The 9,078-nt window shown below is 39.5% G+C and overlaps 1 non-coding gene across 1 annotated transcript; it reads right to left on the bottom strand.

Moving 5' to 3' along the window:
- Positions 1-8,312: 8,312 nt before the first annotated feature.
- LOC141593819 (small nucleolar RNA R71) lies at positions 8,313-8,419 on the bottom strand. Its single transcript, XR_012521880.1, has one exon. It is a non-coding gene; the product is annotated as a small nucleolar RNA R71 (small nucleolar RNA).
- Between the last annotated feature and the right edge of the window lie 659 nt (positions 8,420-9,078).

Below are 9,078 nucleotides of genomic sequence, written 5' to 3'. Positions count from 1 at the left end.
ACCGGAATGGTACATCACTCAAACATTCTTCCAAACTTTGCTACCGAGGACTAAGGAGATGGTAAATGCCTCCGCGGGGGGAGGATTTGATCACTTGAGTGATGAAGAGGGCACGGCATTGATCAAGAAAATGGTAGATTCGGAAGCAAACTATGGTTCTAGAGGAAACATGCTAAGAAGGAATGGGAAGTTTCCTAAGGAAAACTCCTCCAACTCCGAGACAAATTCCAAGCTCGACTTACTCACAAAACAATTTGAGAAGTTTCAAAGAAATCAAGTGCACCAAGCCGCAACCTCACATGGGGTACCCATGGAGGAAGTGGGCCAAGTCTCAAGTTGTGAACTTTGTGGAGGAAGTGGTCACACATATGACTTGTGTGCCAACAATTACAACAACTTTGATGGGAACAATGTGCAAGAGGTGAATGCTTTCCAAGCATTTAACAATTTTTCCAACCGTCCACCTAGACCCTCATTCAACAACAACCAAGGATCCAACCAAAACTTTGCCAACCAATCTCAAGCATACCAAGATTATAGGGGTAACCAAGGGAACCAAGGTAATCAAAACTTTTACCAAGGAAACCAAGGAAACCAAGCTAACCAAGGGTTTGGCCAAGGATTCAATCAATGGAACAACAACAATGGGTTCAATCAAGGATACAACAATAATCAAAGGTACAACCAAGGGCAAAATCAAGGGTTCAATCAAGGGTACCAAGGGAACAACCAAAATTCCAACTTTAAAGATCAAGGATATGGCTTTTCTCTTCCAATTTCCAACCAACCTTTCAACCAAGAGCCACCACCCCAAGCAAGCAATACCATGGGAGATGATAAATATGACAACTTGGTGAAGTTGATAGGGGATTTGGCAAGCAATACCCAACAACAAATCAAGAGTCTTGAAGCTAAGGTGGCTTCCCAAGCTCTCATGAGTTCTCAAAAACCACCGGGTGTGTTTCTAAGACAAGGGCAAAATCCAAGGGACCCTATGAAGTCAAAGGAAGTTAATGCTATCATGGTTGGAGTTGAAGAAGAAAGAGAAGAGTCATTTGATTTGCCAAGTCAAGAGGAGTTATCTTACACTACTCCCTTTTCCATGGCTATGGAAACACTCCAAGAAGTTGACCGTGAGCCCGAAAAAGAGAGCATAGAAGACTATGTGCTTGAGCAAATAATGACAATTCATGGTACAAGCTTGGATGTTGAAGTCAACCCGGATAAGGGAGAGATGGTTATGACTACACCAACCATTATGAGTGAAGAATTTGTGCTTGAGGAAATAGTGGAAGCACCAAATGTGAACCCGAAAAAAGAAGAGATGGTGATGGTAGAAGAACACTCTTTGGCCAAGCAAGAAGAAGTCATTTCTAGAAGAGTGGACATTAGTGCTTATGAGCTTGATTTCTCAAGTGAGAAGTGCAATATGGTCAAGTCTAAAGAAATCCCCATCAAACTTGATGACCCCGGGAGTTTCTCAATTCCTTGTACCGTTGGTGACCAAAAGGTGGATAGTGCTTTATGTGACTTAGGGGCAAGTGTGAGTGTCATACCACTTGCCCTTGTGAAGAGGTTGAATATTTCAAGCCTAACCCACACTTCCATTAAAATAAAACTTGCCGATGGAACAATCAAATCTCCAAATGGGATTCTCAAGGATATCATGGTTCAAGTTGGTAAGCTTTCAATTCCTACCGATTTTGTTGTATTGGACATCCCTATGGGAAGACGCTCTCGTGTCATTCTTGGTAGGCCATTCTTGGCCACGGGAGGAGCCGTAATAGATGTCAAAGAGGGACAATTGTCATTCAAAATTGGGAAGGAAAAAGTTAAATTCAAGCTACCACATGCTTCAAAGAAAACCGTGGTTCAAAACACGTTTGCCGTGGAAACATTAGAACTCCATGAGAATGAAGATGAGAACATGGAGCTCTTAATTTCTTGTGAGCCGAAAGTTGATGATGAACCACCGGATAAGTTCCTTGAAGAAGAAGTGAATGTTAAAGATAAGTGTGGGGAAATGGGCAAGACTCGGGAAACCGAGTTCAATTCTAGCACCAATGCCCCTCCAAAATCAAAACCGGGAATTGAAAAGAAGAAGCCAAAAAGATGGAGGAAGAGATCGAAAGGAAAAAGGGTATGTGACCCTAATGTTGACAAAGAGACTAAGGAAAAGCTTGAGGAAGAGGTGAACCGAAAATGGCAAGAGATTCAACATGCCATGTGTAGGTTACATGATGTGATGACAAGGGTGAAAGGCTCTTGTTTTGTTGGTAGTGAAAATGGTGGAAGGTTGGTGGGATCTCGGGATATTGATCCCGGTTGAATGAAGTTTTTGAATGAAGAGGTTTGGTGGAGTTACTTAAGAACCACCGCAATGTACATATTCTCTTTCCCTTTAATTAAGTTTTTACCGCATTTTGCATTTAGTGGCATGATCCGATTAGGAGTTAATCTAAATTAGCTCTCTTTGCATTCATATAGTATAGTTGCATCGTATTTCAATTTTGCATATAGATTAGATCATGCATTGCATATTTATTTGAAAATCACTAAAAATTTGAAAAATCAAAAATCAACAAAAACATGTATTTCATTTCCGAATTTCCTCCACACATTTATTTCCATTGGAAATATGTAAATAAATAAGTGTGGGGAGGAAATTCCATCATTTTAAAAATACAAAAACATGTTATTTACTTTCAAATATAAAAAAAAAAAAAAAAAAAAAACCAAAAACATGCATTTTAATTTCCAAAAATCAAAAATACCAAAAATATGTTATTTTTATTTTCGAAAAATTCAAAAACCACCAAAAATATATTGTTTATTTTTCCTATTCTCTCCCTATACTTTGTTCCATTGAGGACAATGTAAATTTCAAGTGTGGGGAGGGAAATATCCACTTTGTTAATATTGTCTATATTTGTTCATATCATTATATACTTGTAAATTTAAGAAAAAGCAAGAAAATGCCTAAAAATTGAAAATTTTCAAAAATTACAAAAATATTGCATTGTATATATATGTTTGTCTAACAAGTGGCGCAGGCACATACGGGACATTTGAGGCATTAGGAGACTAGAAGACCGCTCGGTTTAATCTTTCCTATCCCTTTCTCCTTTACTATTCTTTTCCTTTATATTGTTGGATATATGGAGGAGGATGGGCTATGTTGATGAGGATGTTCCATTTTGGAACTTGGTGTGTGTTGCTTACGTGCTGCTAGGTTTAGATAATTGTTGCATGTTTATTTATGTTGCTAGTACTTAGAAATGCATTTCGTATCTTGTGAATATGTGTTTGTTGCTTTATTTACATTTTGCATCGAGTTTGTATATAAATTTTTGGAAAATGTGGTCTGGGGAGGGATTATGATACCCCAATGATGATTTATGTCTTGACCGTGCCTTCCCCCTCCCCATGGCTCACACCCGTGTCACATGGTTAGCATATGGAAAAAGGGCATGTCCACCAAGTTTTGGCCGCCTTGTGAGACCGAGAGGGCCGTAGGCTAGACCTAGACCTCGACTTAGCTACTCAAATGTGAGGATTAGAGCCTCCTAGGGTCGGTGCATTCATACCCGACCCCCGCTTAGGATTGTGAGTAGGTCTCCTCGCGAGACGTGTTATGTCTAGACGCATAAGTGTGTCATTCCGTCCTTAGGCCATGATTTGCATTTCATTTTTTGTGCACAAGTTATGAAATAAAATTTGTTTCCACATGCATATGAACCTCACATAGCCAAATTGCCTTGTTTTGTCCCTTCCATTATCTCCCTTTTTTATTCACCCCCTTTGAGCCTCAACCTATTCATTTGGCAAACTCACTAAAATAGCTACATCCCATAACCACCCTTCCTTGATCAAGAATTGGTCGGTTTTGTAGTAGTGTTGTAGGAGGTGATTCGGGTCATAGTGGTGGATAGTATACATATCCACTTGGGTCGGAACTTGGTATGCATTTGGCATTGTATATAATTAAGAGGTTTTGAAAAAGAAATGAAAAACAAAATAGAAAAGTGAAAAAGTTGTGAAAAAATCAAAAAAAAAAGGGTTGGTTGTTTTGTATATATTTGTGTTAAAAGAAGAAAAAGGCAAGCAACACCCCTCCTCATCATCAAACGGGGTAGAAAGAGCCGTTGCTAAATAAAGGGGCAAATTGATGTTTTTCCAAAATGAGTCGGGTTTACACAATTTTTGCATGACTTGGGAAACCGGGTTTTTGTTAGGGTGTAGACGTTACCATTTGTTGAAATAAGAGGAGTACTTTCAAATTTTTCCAATTTGAGTTGGGTTTATGCAATTTTTGCATAGTTTTGGTGATCCATTCTATGTTAGGGCATAGACGTGTCTCAAGTGTTGCAATAAGGAAAGTGATGTGATGTGTCGATAATTCTTGATTTGAACTCCACATATCCAAACGGTGCTTGCACCAATCCCGCCCGTCCCTACTCCTTAGCCCCATTACAACCCTTATTTCATGACTTGCGCATTGTTACATTTTGCATCTCATTTGGACATAGGACTGTTTTACACATTAGATTGCGGACACGTTCTCACGAGTCGTAGTAGGAGAGTGTTTGGCTACTTTTTGTACAAAAACACCCGGTCTTTAAATGAGTGACGAGTGAAATCCGTGAGGTTGTCGATGGTCTAAGTCCCCTTAGCCATGGGTCTCTTTTGGTTGAATCTTGCGTGTGTCATGTCATTCTTGGAGGACTTGCCTTGCTTCCCCTTTTCCCCGCCTTAGAATGTGTTTCTTTGGCTTTTGTGAACATATTTGGGTTGCTTGTGCCACGTTTAGGGAGTTGGCACCTCGTTGAGGTTTTGAGACGGTTTCACCTAACCTAGACCTTTCAATCTTTCAAAACAAAACGGCCGCTTAGATGAGGAAAGTGGTTTGACTTTTTGTGATGCATCTTATATCTTGATTCGTGCTTAAATGTTGGATGTGTCAAAATTTTCCGCAAGCCCCCACTTGCCTTGCATCGGAATGCATACCTCATTGTGTTTCGGTGAGAGTTGAAGGGACGGAGGAGGCCCGTTAATTGCCTTTCATCGGATATTATTAGTTTATCTAGTCCTTTTACTTTACGGGTCTTAGTCTAATTTAATGAGCTTACTCGAGGACGAGTAACGTTTAAGTGTGGGGAGTTTTGATAAGTAGCATATTAGTCGTATTTTACCCCTCATTTATACCTTATTCCGACTCGATTTTGCGTGCTTAAATGATTTAAAAAGCTCATTTATTTACGAATTCATGATAATTAGTCGTATTAGTTAAATTTAATAATTAGTCGGTTTTTATATCATATTAGCATTATTACTATTATTAATTTTATTTAATTAAATATAATTTGTAGGTGAGACATATAATAAAGTGGAGATTCGAGCAAGTGAAACGAGACGGAATCAAGATGGGTCAAAGGAAATGAAATAAAGAAGCATTTCAAGGGGTTGACCTTTGGAAACAAAATCACACTCTTTCCCTGCTTTTCGTTTCCTGCAAATTCAATACCACCATTCACACCTGCAAACCCGACATTCATCATCACCATGGCTCCCCTGCAACAATCTTCACCACCATACATCCACCATTAACAACATCAATTTCGACATTCACCCTTCACCATTAATATACACAAATGCTCACGCCACTAACCCGCGTCAATGTTACCATCACCATTCACTCGACCTCAACCCAAAAATCAGCCCCCATCAATGGCCACCACGCCACGGCCTCACCAAATACCCGTAACCACCGTGGTTTCCTCGCCCCCATCGACAACAACCAAAGAGCTACACCAATCCTTACCTGCCAACCCGTCTTTATTCAACCCGACATCACCATCGTCATCACCAACAATTCACCTAGTCACCATGTACCTGATTCCGCAAACCCATCATCTCGCCTGAACTCAGCAGCAGCACCCACCAACAACCCGCAACAACAACACCTCGCATTCATTAATTCATCACCAATGGTTCCTAGCCGCCAACCGCCGCCGCCACACCGCTCTCAATCCGCAACAATTCAAAAAGGGCTCTCGACGGTCGACCGTCTGCAAGACTCTACCGCTCTAAATCCTATCAATTTCATGTCAAAGTTACAAGAGTGGGTTTTGCGCCGGTCTCACGACCGGCGGCCGGTGAGCCGGCTGAGACCCATGTGCTGCGTTTTTCTGATTGTCGTTTTCCCCTTTTCCTTTTTTTTGTGGTTGTTTTGTTGAGTTTTGTAATGTGTCGTATGTTTGGTAGGTGAGATTAGATTATTATTATTATTATTATTATTATTATTATTATTATTATTATTATTATTATTATTATTATTATTATTATTATTATTATTATTATTATTATTAATTAGACTAGTAGTATAAAAACACTACATTAGATAGACATTAGATAGAAAATTAGATTAGTCCATCCTTCTCTCTCAATATTGTAACTCAAGAACCCTAATATTTCCTTTCTCATTTTCATTTAATAAAATTTGCAATCTTTCTTTAATTATTAGTTTAATTCTTCCTTTGTTTATGCAAGTTCTTCATCTTTCATTAGTATACAATTAGTATTTTGGGTTGTATTTGAAGATTAGAAGAAATTCATTCTTCCATTATTGTCCAAGATTGTTACTTTCCTCTTTGTTGGTACAATTCTCATCTTTTGTTTACATTATTTTCATTTGTTTACATTTCTTATGTTGTTTAATTGTTATTCATCAAAAGTATTAGTCTTTATCATGTTTGCAATGTTTACTTGTTTATTGTTGCAATTTGTTGTTAATTTCTCACCCATGAACATGAGTGAGTAGTCTTATCTAAGGTCATAGGGGGAATTTGGGTAATTAAGGGGATGAATTTGGGTTGTTAACCTTTTGAATTGGGTGATTATGTGATTTCTACTCTTAATGCATTTGAAGTGTTTGTGGAAATGCCTCAATGAAAATTGGACATTTCATTAACATGTTTGGCTTACCTTGGTGCATTGTGCTATTAGATAGTTTTAGAAGTGCTTATAGATGAGTTTTAATGAAAGTTAGAACATCTCTTTGATGCATTCGATCCGTCTTGGTGCTCATGCTATTGGGTAGTCTTTATGCTTTATTTGTAGCTAGTTCATCTCGATTAAGTGACAACTTATTGAGGAGCTTAAGGTGACTAAGAAACTAGTCTTAAACCCTTGACCACTATTATTACCCTTTTCTTGTTAGACCTTGTTTCTCCCCCTAATTGCCCTTTGTGAACCCAAAGACCTTAGCCTTCCATCAATTGAATACAATCCCATTTAGTTTAATTTAACTTGTTTGCATCTTAGTTTTAGATAAATCAACATCTTATTTTGTTTGACTAAACTAAAGACTTAAACAAACCAAGTATCTAACCCCCGCCATCTTTGTGTTCGACACCCGAATAAATACTACGCTTTTTCGGGTTTTACAAATAGTTTTGGTGTAGGAAGTAGGCGACAAATTTCCTATTATAAAATGGCGCCGTTGCCGGGGATGGCGTTAGGTTATGCTTAGTTAGTTAGAGTCTTAGGCTTAGTCTTAGTCTTGTTGTTTGCTTGTTTGTGTAGTTTGTGTGCTTCTTGTAGAGTGTGTGTGATTTTTGCCTCACCCTAGTGTGTAAAAGCACTAGGAGTCTTACGGTTTGTCAAGTTGTATGCCTAGGAGGAACCACCAAGCTTTGCTCTTTGACTCCGATCCCGAAAGGCTTTTTAGAGCCTTAAGGAATAGGACCATTGCAAGGGTTATAACCTCTTCTCAAGCAACCATAAACCAAGCAAATCCACCCATCCAACCTCTCATTGAAAACACAACTCAACAACAACCAAACATTACAATTGAGCCTTCAATAGAAAATCCATTTCACAACTTCCAACTTCCAAATAACCCACCTCAAACACCACCTTCTCATATACCAAATCCACCACCACCACCAATGGCTTTACGTGACCATAACCGTCCTAACCACAATTATGCTTGTGACCCAATTAATTTTGGCACATTGGCTCCCAACAACTTTGAGATGCATCCCGCCCAAGTCGGGTTCATTGAGAAGGATTTGTTCGGGGGGCATATTGAAGAGGATGCCCATGCTCACCTCCGGAAGTTTAAGAGGAAGGTTTCAATGATGAAAAAGAATGGGGTGTCCGAGGACACCTTGAGAATGATGTTGTTTCCGTTTTCATTGACGGGCAAAGCGGACCGATGGTTGAACATTCACCCACCGGATACTTTCACTACTTGGGATGCCTTGGCTAAATCATTCATGGCCAAATATTACCCTTCCTCAAAGACCGCGATGCTCCGTAATGAGATTCATACATTTCAACAAGAGGATGGGGAGTCTTTGGGTGAAGCTTGGGACCGTTATCAAGACTTGATAGCAAGTTGCCCCCACCATGGAATACCGGAATGGTACATCACTCAAACATTCTTCCAAACTTTGCTACCGAGGACTAAGGAGATGGTAAATGCCTCCGCGGGGGGAGGATTTGATCACTTGAGTGATGAAGAGGGCACGGCATTGATCAAGAAAATGGTAGATTCGGAAGCAAACTATGGTTCTAGAGGAAACATGCTAAGAAGGAATGGGAAGTTTCCTAAGGAAAACTCCTCCAACTCCGAGACAAATTCCAAGCTCGACTTACTCACAAAACAATTTGAGAAGTTTCAAAGAAATCAAGTGCACCAAGCCGCAACCTCACATGGGGTACCCATGGAGGAAGTGGGCCAAGTCTCAAGTTGTGAACTTTGTGGAGGAAGTGGTCACACATATGACTTGTGTGCCAACAATTACAACAACTTTGATGGGAACAATGTGCAAGAGGTGAATGCTTTCCAAGCATTTAACAATTTTTCCAACCGTCCACCTAGACCCTCATTCAACAACAACCAAGGATCCAACCAAAACTTTGCCAACCAATCTCAAGCATACCAAGATTATAGGGGTAACCAAGGGAACCAAGGTAATCAAAACTTTTACCAAGGAAACCAAGGAAACCAAGCTAACCAAGGGTTTGGCCAAGGATTCAATCAATGGAACAACAACCATGGGTTCAATCAAG

Source organism: Silene latifolia, chromosome 7 (genome assembly GCF_048544455.1).
Source record: "Silene latifolia isolate original U9 population chromosome 7, ASM4854445v1, whole genome shotgun sequence".
NCBI lineage: Eukaryota > Viridiplantae > Streptophyta > Magnoliopsida > Caryophyllales > Caryophyllaceae > Silene > Silene latifolia.
This window is presented reverse-complemented; position numbering and strand designations above follow the sequence as displayed.